The sequence below is a fragment of the Acartia tonsa genome, chromosome 6 (genome assembly GCF_053477335.1).
Source record: "Acartia tonsa isolate MP-2025a chromosome 6, ASM5347733v1, whole genome shotgun sequence".
Lineage (NCBI taxonomy): Eukaryota > Metazoa > Arthropoda > Copepoda > Calanoida > Acartiidae > Acartia > Acartia tonsa.
Window position 1 is genome coordinate 42,316,937 of NC_137265.1, and position 10,252 is coordinate 42,327,188.

The 10,252-nt window shown below is 31.6% G+C and overlaps 1 protein-coding gene and 1 long non-coding RNA gene across 2 annotated transcripts in view; one reads left to right on the forward strand and one right to left on the reverse strand.

Annotated features, from left to right (window-relative positions):
* The window catches only part of Usp14 (ubiquitin specific protease 14), a 91,550-nt gene extending 81,664 nt beyond the window's left edge, over window positions 1–9,886 (reverse strand). The window contains exon 1 of the mRNA XM_080164939.1: window positions 9,853–9,886. The gene's annotated coding sequence lies outside the window, so the exon portion shown is untranslated. The remainder of the gene's footprint in view (window positions 1–9,852) is intronic.
* On the forward strand, window positions 1,893–6,120 carry LOC145323389 (uncharacterized). The gene is made up of 3 exons (XR_013880944.1): window positions 1,893–2,017; window positions 2,795–2,873; window positions 5,685–6,120. It is a non-coding gene; the product is annotated as an uncharacterized LOC145323389 (long non-coding RNA).
* Window positions 9,887–10,252: the final 366 nt, after the last annotated feature.

A 10,252-nucleotide genomic window follows, 5' to 3' on the forward strand; every position in this document is an offset into this window, starting at 1 on the left:
AAACTTAGTGGTTGAAACGTTTGAACACTGAACTTAATGAATTAACCAATCAAAATTCATTCAAGTCCCAAAATTTGTAAAGCCAATAAATAAGAAAAGTTATTATAAGACTTTGGTGACTAGTGTAATAAACAGCCCATAATCCCTTCTCTATCTGGCTTAGATCATCTAGTCTCCAAATTTGAATAATTTGATCCAAATGACATACACGCGGCTGCCGAGCCCTTTTCACAGTCATTAGGGACGCTCAACTAGCTTTTCTATAATATATTTCGTGACCTTTTGTTCGTACATTCATGACAATCTAAAAGACCTATTTTCTACTTTTCTATTCCTCTATTACATTATTCGTGGGCGGTGAATTTATTTAATATTTTAATAATCTTATATATTTAGTGGAATTTTCATTTAAAATACCTTGTAGAGCACTGTACCCCCTCCCCCCTTATTTATTAAATTGCAAAGGTTGGGTTGAATTGGGTACCGAGTATTCCCGTAGGGTGATGGCCATTTAAGTCAGGCACAAGAAAACAACTAACCCATTCCCACTTATTTTCAAAATAATAAAAATCAAGGGGGGGGGGGGTTAGTGTCTGTTGGACAAAAGCATAATTTTAGTTATAATCTTTTCATAAGTCACAATTCATTATAAAAGGATTAATTTAAGATTTTACCAAATTGTTAGAAAAATGTGCATTAAAGTATTAAGTCACTCTTTGTACAGTTAATTATAAACCGTGTCCGTATCTCATCTGGTTGTTATTGGGGAGTTGATAGGTTCAAAACCCGGCCAAAATCGCGTTATAAGATGAGACGTTAATAGTACTAAACTACTAGACTGTTGCTCTGTCAGATGCCCGAGATTAATAGCGAGAGTAGGGGGAATTCCTTGGCCCAAAACGTTTGCAACACATTATTTACCAAGAGGTAGGTCTAAAATACAACGTTATTGCAGAGTAGAACTACTATAGGGTAAATTTTTTTCTCATCATTGGGGATGAACATCAAATTAATGTCAATTGTCTTATCCCCTACGATCCATGGTATCTATTACACATTAAATAAATTACTATAATCTTTAAATATATACATCACTTCTTTTTACTAAAGAGGTACTTACTCCATGCTTTACACGCCTCATAGAGATAATCTAGAGCCATACTCTCTAAATCATCCAATAGGAAAACAGGTAAGAATATATCATTGGTTACAATTGTGTACATATGTTGAGAAAAGGGCATTATTTTTCGTTCGCATAATGAGTTAGTTATAAATAGTCGCATTTCATAAGGTAAAGCTTTTCTTGGGTAAATTTATACCGTGTAAAAATTTGTTTCCTGTAGTTGAATTCCTTAGGATAACGTTAGCTTTCTTGAAATTTTAACCTCTAAAATTATTGTCGTTTGTATAATTTGAATGCAAAAATAAACAAAGGTGTATGTCTGCTATGGAATCATTATAATTTTTACGAATTTTCTGGTCAGGTGGACTATCTAGATACATTATTTCTATTCGCCTTATACAACTCTCAAAAACTCTCTCTGTCCATCAGTTCAGAAGAATTGATTATTGTGTCCACTTGAATTCTCTAACACCATCAAAAAAAATATTGTATGAAAAAAGTGAAATATGTTATTAAAAAAATCAATTTAGATCAGTTAAAAATGGTAACCAATAAAACATGAATGCAAATTATTTATGTCAACACTAAATAACATTGGTTATATCTGACATAACATCGACGTAAAGTTCTATGACATACTCGTAGAATTAGACACTAAAATATATGTTGATACAATAATAGTAAAATAATAAAAATGAACTTCACAGAAAGCTTTTTTCGTAATGACACTGTTTCCGATATCTTAAACATGGAGGTTCATAATCATTCTGGTGAAAATAAAAATAAAACTGTGAATAATGGAACTGTAGAAATATTTGATGTTGAAGATGTTACTTGGGCGTACCTAGCCATTCCTTTGATTTTAGCTTCAATAACTGCTGGCATCATTATTAGGTATCTTCTAGAATAAAAAGCAGAACGATGTCTGTCTGGCTGCCTGTTCGTCTAATATGGCTTTCACCTCTTGGGGCGAAGCTATAAGCATAATAAGAAGTAGTAATATTTTTTTTTCTGTCTGAAACTTAAAATTTTGATGAACTGATTAAGTTTCAAGGACGGCTTGACATATATGATTCTAGGCTATTTCATTTTGCTTCTTTGTAACACTTCTTTGAAGTTAGGATTCAGATGCACACGGACATTTAAATTTTAGAATTAAGTAATCAGACGGTTTTAGGATGTTTTTATCCCTGTTCTTGAAAACAAAGTCTCCAAATGTTTGGAGCGTAGCAAGGATACTCTTTAAAAATCTATGTCCGTGATCAAATGAATGTGTAGTACCTAAAATCTAACTGTTTTAATTTCTGAATTTTTTCATTGTCAAATCTAATCTATAATATACTTTGTCTGTTAGTCAGTCAGTCAGCCCCTAACACTTTCGGGAAAATGTGATATTCTCGGCTGCTATTAAAGATAGACAGCTGAAATGTTTAGTGAAAATTCTTACAACAAATGCGCATCTAATCTATACTTTGTTTTGTCCGTCTGTCAGGCGGTCTTGCTTCAAAATACATAAACCTTATTTTCTCGGTAAAGGTTTCGTGATTTTTCTTTGTTATGAGAACTGAACCTCTCCTCTATAACTCACTATGTCCGTTTGACCATTCCATGATTTTTTTGTGCTTCGCTACTTATGTATGTTGTCATCCTTGTTTTTATTGTTTTTTGCAGGTTGTATTTTAAAAGTTTAACAGAGGCAGAGAAGACTGTTGTTGTTCTACTTGATATTGATATCACCAATTATCTTCAGGTTTTAAACAATCTTTATACTAAACTAGGCCAGGATAGTAAGGTCATGCGTAGAATTTACATACAAGTAGATTTTTGTAAAATGTAGGAGTTGAGAAAATTATGAAAACCTAAAAATCTAAGAAACTATCTAGCACCCCAACCAATAGACATATATTGATGAAACTCGGTGAAAATATGAAGAATATAAACTTCTTTAATCCCTGAAAACTTCAGTCGTGTATCTTGAATAGGAACCGAGAAAATCACGTTTTCCCCAAAACGTTATAGACGGACGTACATTTCAAATTATAGAGTAGTTTCGCTACTAAAAATATGTTATGCTAGCTGATCAAAATATTTAGAAATTATCATTGCAGCAAACGTAACTTTTTACTCACTTGAAAAAAAATGTATTTTTATAATATTTCAAGTGTTTATTTTAAATAAATTTTTTAGTAGCGAAGCTACTCTATAATTCACAATGTCCGTCCGTCTGTCCGTCTGTAATTAATGAATTGGGGGAAACGTAATTTTCTCGGCTCCTATAAAAGATAGAGAGCTGAAATTTTTTGACAACATTCCCATCAATAAGGAGCACAATTAACTATAAAACATCAATGGCGGTCGGACTGCTTTTTAGCAGGTTTTAGGCTATTTTTTATATTTTCCAAATTTTCCCCATATCTTTGGTGTTTATGGTCCGATTTTCGAAATTTTTTCAGTTAAAGATATCAAAATTAAATTTCCCGTCATTTGAAGAAAACAACAATGACGGTCATACTGCCTTTTTGCAGGTTTTTGGCTATTTTTATATTTTTCACATTTTTCCCCATATCTTCGAAATTTTTTCAGTTAAAGATATCAAAATTAAATTTCTGGCGTTTTAAGAAAAGAAACAATGGCGGCCAAACTGCCTTTTAGTAGGTTTTTGGCTATCTTTATCTTTGGCATTTTTGGTACAATTTTAAAACTTTTTTGCATTAACAGTTTCAAAATATTTTTCCCATTGTTATGTGCATCTAGTATGTAATTTACTTTAACCATCTTCATCATACAAAATAAAACAAGGTTTCATGTTTATTTTCTCCAATAAATCTATTATTGATTTAAATAAATACACTTTAAATCTACTTCTACGTATTCCCATCCACAATTTTTGTGCTTGGCTACTTATGGATGTTGTCATCCTTGTTTTAAATACACGTTGGACCGAAAAAACTGCGTTTTCCAGTTTTGAGAAACTACCATAAGGAATAAAAAAATAATTATAGGTCTATATTCTCTGTTGAATTATACATAAAAGTTACAAAAGGTGTTTTATGCTTACTCTAAAAACAATCTCGCATTTTAGAGTTAACTAATTTACAATCGGTATCAAGCATTTTTCTCCAACACGTACAGGTCAGAACAGCCGCATTTTTAGAGTGAGCAAAAAACACCTGTAGTAACTTTGATGTATATTTCTACATAGAATATTGATCTATAATCATTTTTTCATATTCCTTCACACAGTGCGTTCGAAGGTGCTTTGACTTTTGTGTCAGAACCTAAATTGGAACATAGTGCATTTCATTACCCTAGGTAAGGTAACCTTATTTCACTTTTCAATGAAATCTAATATGCAGCGTTTTTGAGAAAATTAGATTTGAAAATTTCAAGTTCAATTTTCATCCACTAGGAGTTACCGCATAATCATGACAAGAAAAGCAAAGATTATTTATTTAAAATTTTGAACAAGTATGTTTTTATAAAGTTCTTCATAAAACCACTCCTGAAGTGAGTTGATTCATGGCCATTTTTATCAGTTGCTTTGCTAAGGTCACGGAAATTCAGCCTTAAATAAATCATATATAGAGAGGTTTTATGACAGACTTTATAAAAGCAAAGTTGTTCAAACTTTTAAATAACTAATCTTTGATTTTCTTGTCATGATTATGCGGTAACTCCTAGTGGATGAAAATTGAACTTGAAATTTTCAAATCTAATTTTTTCAAAAACGGCTGCATTTTAGATTTTATTGAAAAGTGAAATGAAGTTACCTAACCTAGGGTAATGAAATGCACTATGTCCCAATTTAGGTTCTGACACCAAAGTCAAAGCACCTTCATACGCACTGTGTTCAGGTTGTTTCTCATAACCAGAATTTTTTTTGGTCCACCGTGTATATATATATTTTTTTTTTTTATGAAGGTTGATGGTGCTGTAAACAAATATATTTCAACAAGTAATAATATAAGCAACCTTTACTGTACAATAAAACTCTGTTTGCAAAGATTTAAATTAGTTTAGTGGAAATAATTTATTTACTAAGGAAATGGTACAGTCGAAAACCAAGTGACCAAAACCAAAAATTCCATTATTTGGGAGGCGGCCTGCGGAAGGGTCAATTTTGCGCATTTTAATCCACTTGACAACTTACTGCTATCATCTTATAACTTTGTTTGCTAGTATTTTTTATAATCAAATAGCCCCATTTTTTTGTTGAAAATTTTGATTATTCCCCTGTCACAGATATCCTTAATTTATTTTATACATTTATGTTCCATTCGCAAAATCTAGTAAATCGTTATTGAACTATTGAATGCTTGTTCTTAGGGGTCATAAAAAGTCTTAATTACAATGAGGATAGATAACCTTAGGACTTAATTCTGTTTAATATACTAGTGTCAGCGCCCCTAGATCTAAAGGGCTCTAAAGTAATGAAACTCAGACCACACTGTGAAATGCTTAGTAAGCAGTATTTATTGTAAACACAGATCCCGTGGAACTTAACTCTTGTCAGCTTTGGTTTATTAATAACACTAAATAATAAAGATTGCTTTAAAAAAAGATTTGCATAATTGTAAAAACACTGCCTGTCATCTGGAAGCTGTTCATATCCGACATACCTTTGGAAATAGCCGCAGCCATCGCAGTTATTGGTAATGGCTGCTTTCTAAATATTTTGGGCATTTTTGGCGTTCTATCCGTGATAAGAGTTCTGACCTACAAACAATATGCTTGGTTTCTTAATATTGATAAAAGAATTATTTCAAGAACTGTATTTTGGACAATTTTGTTGCTTTGGTTGGTCTTCAGTGCTCCTTTGAAAGTTTACAAGCTATTACATGAACAAGATCTCTCTGAATACATATGTTATCTTACATCAAGATTGTGTAAAAGAAAATCTAAAATAACTCGTCATATTCCAACAATAGTGGCCATACTCTTGTTTTCTGCTCTGTCATTTGTCAATGAAATTTATATTGGTATTAAGGCAGGAATAGATGGTTGGTAAATGATTAAATGTTCAAAATCACCAGTATCCTTGTCTATGTTCTTCATTCAAACCTCATTTTAACAAAGGAAGAATATTGAATTTTTTTGTGTAAAAAATAATACTGCATAAAGAATAATTTGAAAATTTAATTTCTCTCACCCCCCGCCAATATAATAATTATTTTTTTTCCAGGGGCGATTCCTGTTGGGAGGGTGGTTGTACCCTCCACCAAAACAGTTATAAACCTCCCCTTATTATGTAAATAACATGCAAATTTTCATTTTTTTGCATTGAATACTAAAAATTTTTCAAGTTTTCTCTGTAAAACCATATAATGAATATTTTTGCATCATAACCAACCCTATTATCCATTAAAGGTTAAAAAGTTGCCCTGGAGACAGATGAAATCAGTGACTATAGGCCACATCATAATTATCTGTACTTATTTGTCATTTATCAGGTCAGGGGATATTTATATAGGGAAGATAAATCATTAGTCATTAAGATCATGCAGGTATAAGGTATAACCAAAAAGCAATATATGGAAATCAAAAAGAAAATTTGGGGTGAGAAATTCAAATGTGTTAGAATTTTTGTTTTAAGGTAGTTCTGTTTGGAGAATATTTTATATTTACTTTTTAAGTTTTAAGATTTTTTCTCTTATGAAAACCTCCATAAAAACTAATCTAAACCTTCAATTTATTTTGACCTTCAACTTAAAAAAGATTAAATTGCTTGTTCAATCTAGGTACTATTTTAGGCCTCTAAAATGCTTTGTTTGACAGTTCTCTTCTCTAGGGTAGGTTTTAGATTATTAATCAGTCTTGTAGATCAAGCTCTTTCCAAGAAAATTGGTTTCAAAAATCCCCGCCGTCCCTCCCTAAACAGATTTAAATAATACTAGAATATTCCCTTTATAAATATGTTCTGTATAAAGGCATATTATGACCTATCAAAATCTTGCATTCTTCAGTGTTCGCATGTCATTACTTTGTCTACTAATTCAATTCTTATATTTAATTAGGGATCAAATTGGAAGTATTATTATAATTACCTAGTGCATTGTTCATTAGAACTCAACAAAATGCCCTATCAAGGATGTCTGGTTATAATAAGTTATATCCAACAGACAACCAACACTTTGATTTCAAGCCAATTGTCTGGAACTTTGAATTGTAATGAGTTGCACCTGTTTGAGAGCTAAGGAATTTCTCATAATATAGAGAAGCTCCCTGACTCCATGACTACTTTTGCACAAGCTTTAAGAAATTATTGCTACACATATTGAGATGCTTCTTGTCTATTAGTATGTCAGGGTGTTAAAGCCTTAGAAGGTAAACATTATATTCCATTATATTTCCAACTTGAATCATAATCAGATACAGATATTTCATCATTTACTGTGTAAAACAATTTAGAAACAGGGATGGAAATTTCAATCCAAAAATTGTGAATTTAAAATATTTTTTTAAAAGCGAAGCTTCTCTATAATTAGGGTCGGTCCGTCTGAGATAGATAGCTTTCATTCGTTAATTTAGGCATGTTAGAATTGTCCTATCGAATTCAAACTTTGCATGATGATTCCTGTAGTAGTTGGGTACGATTTAGAAAGCGTAGCAACTCTATAATCATTACCAGAAAGTCCGTACGTCCATTTTAAACATGTTGGTTTTTCTACTTTTTTAACAACTAATTTTTTGTGATCTAATTATCTGTTTGATCTGATTGTTGGTATATTGATTTCTGGGACAACAAAGAACAATAGTAGAAGCGAATTTTGCTCCGACTCTTTCGATACTTTTATATTCTGATTATTCAGTTCAGACACTATACAAGTATACCGTTTCAGTGCTTCGCTTTTATGGATGTTGTCATCCTTGTTTTGTAGTTAATTATCATGGTTGTAAAAGCGGTCATGTTAGATTTCCTTTAGATTTCAAACTTTACTATGAGTCCTGTAACAATAATATATAAGTGTTGCAACTCTACAATTATACCGTAGAGTTTTTTTTGTCTTGGACTAAAGATCTCGGAAAGTGATAGTCTGAAAGGGTTGTATTTTCTAGAAAGCCCCATAAATGTCCTTTGGTAATTTTAGACTATTTTCTACTCCTACTCGACCGCCCCAAAAGGCAAGGTGCGAAGCAACTAGTTAGTTTATAGGGTAGTATAGTATTGCGATTCCTAGGAGGACAAATAACAAAGTTATACTCATAAAATTATTGGATTTACATGCCTGTTTATAAATGAACAACAGAAATAATGTGGATCCAAGTGAAAATGATCAGAATTTGGATTTAAATGATTTTGGAATTTTTGTTGGAACTTCAGCTCAAAATCAGGAAAATGTTAAAAGATTATAAAAGCAAAACTAAAATAAAAACATTAAAAAAGTAGCTATCTTAAAAATAGTCAACTTCCATAAAAGCAAAGCCCAAACAGTTAATATAATGCCAAAGCTCTCTAGAAGAAATACAAAAGTCCAATGTTAAACTGAAGTAACATTTTTTTTTCTCGACTTAATCATGGAGATACTACGATAATAAATTATAAGGGTTAAAGTTCATGTTAATAGGACAATATTTAAATCTAAAAATATGTTAAAAATCCACGAATTAAAATAAAATCCTATTTGGCATTGCGTTGTTCTGTTTTCAAAATTATGTTCGCTCGTCCGAATGAATGATGTTTAGACTTCGTTTTTATGTATTCTATAATTCTTCTGTTTGTATAAGATCTTTTCCATTTGTAAGGATACTGCCAATAATGCAAACTCTGCTGGAGAAGACATAAAAGTAGATGATTGTGGTTATGGCGGTGTATATGTTGGCAACAATGACACAATCAATCATTGAAACACTGAAGATGAAATTAAGATCCTTGTAATAAAGTAACAGGATGTCTGTTTGTCTGTCTGTGTGTTTATATGTTTGTATTAAAGGATCTCGGTAACCGCTGAACCAATCGGGTTCTCCTTTGCAGGGTAGCTTTTCATAGGTCTCGGAAAGGTTTATAACTATGTTAGGGGAGGGTACCACCAACCTCCCAAGAGAAATCGCCCCTAGAAAAATTACCCCCTCCCCCCCAAATAATTTTTTAAAAATATAAAGTAAAAAAATCAAATTCAACACCCCCCTCCTCTAGGCGCGTAGCCGCTAGTCATAGATAAGACAATAGAAAATAAATTAATCAAGTCTATTCCCCCCACCCCTATAAACAAAACTTCGTTGGGGATTCAAATTATTGGAGGTAAAGTGTGGAGAATATTATACTCTGTTCTATTTTTATGATCAATGTTTCTCATAATTAAAATATATGCTTTGTTGGATTAATAAATAGAAAACTTAGATGTTTTTACAAAATAATATGTAACTTTGACTTTTAAAAAGCATTTAATGACTGTATCTTTACTTTTAACTTGACTCACAAATTTTTATGACTTAGCTTCTTTACATTTAGGGATGGTCCGTCCGTATGTAATAGATAGCTCTTGTCAATTTTGGCATGCTAGAATTGTCCTTTTAATTTCAAACTTAGCATGATGGTTCCTCTTTCTGACATTACTAAGATTATATTTTTTTTTATAAACAAAAGGTCGTCTTATAAAAATAAAAATCGAAATAAAAAAATTGAAAATTGATTAAAATTCACTATTGACACTTATAAATCTATTTCAAACATAACATTTAAATTAGTAACTACTGCTGCTTCAAAGAAAAAAATCTTCATTATAAATCGCTTCTCTTGTAGAAGTGAATCAAGCAATATTTGCTTGGTCGTTTTAAAATTAAGTAGTGAGATTTTATTGTCTGAACCTTAAGAAAATAACAACCACTAAAGATTGTGATCTAAATATTTCCCCGGGAAGCAAAGTATAAGTCCAAGGTTATTATATGCTAAGAAATAGGAATGGGATTAACTTAAAATTAGAGTAAAACACTAGAGGGAGAAAGGGTTAAATAACTGTATCTCCCTATTGCAACCGTCTTGTGCATCCTTCCTATTGGGTCATTGAAAATCTACCAATGATGTCGCTTATATTAACACAGCCAAGTAGCAGATAATAATTTAGAAGCAGACGAAAGAGGTTTTTGAAAAATGAAGGGAGGTAGTTGTCTGTATAGTGTATATACATCTAT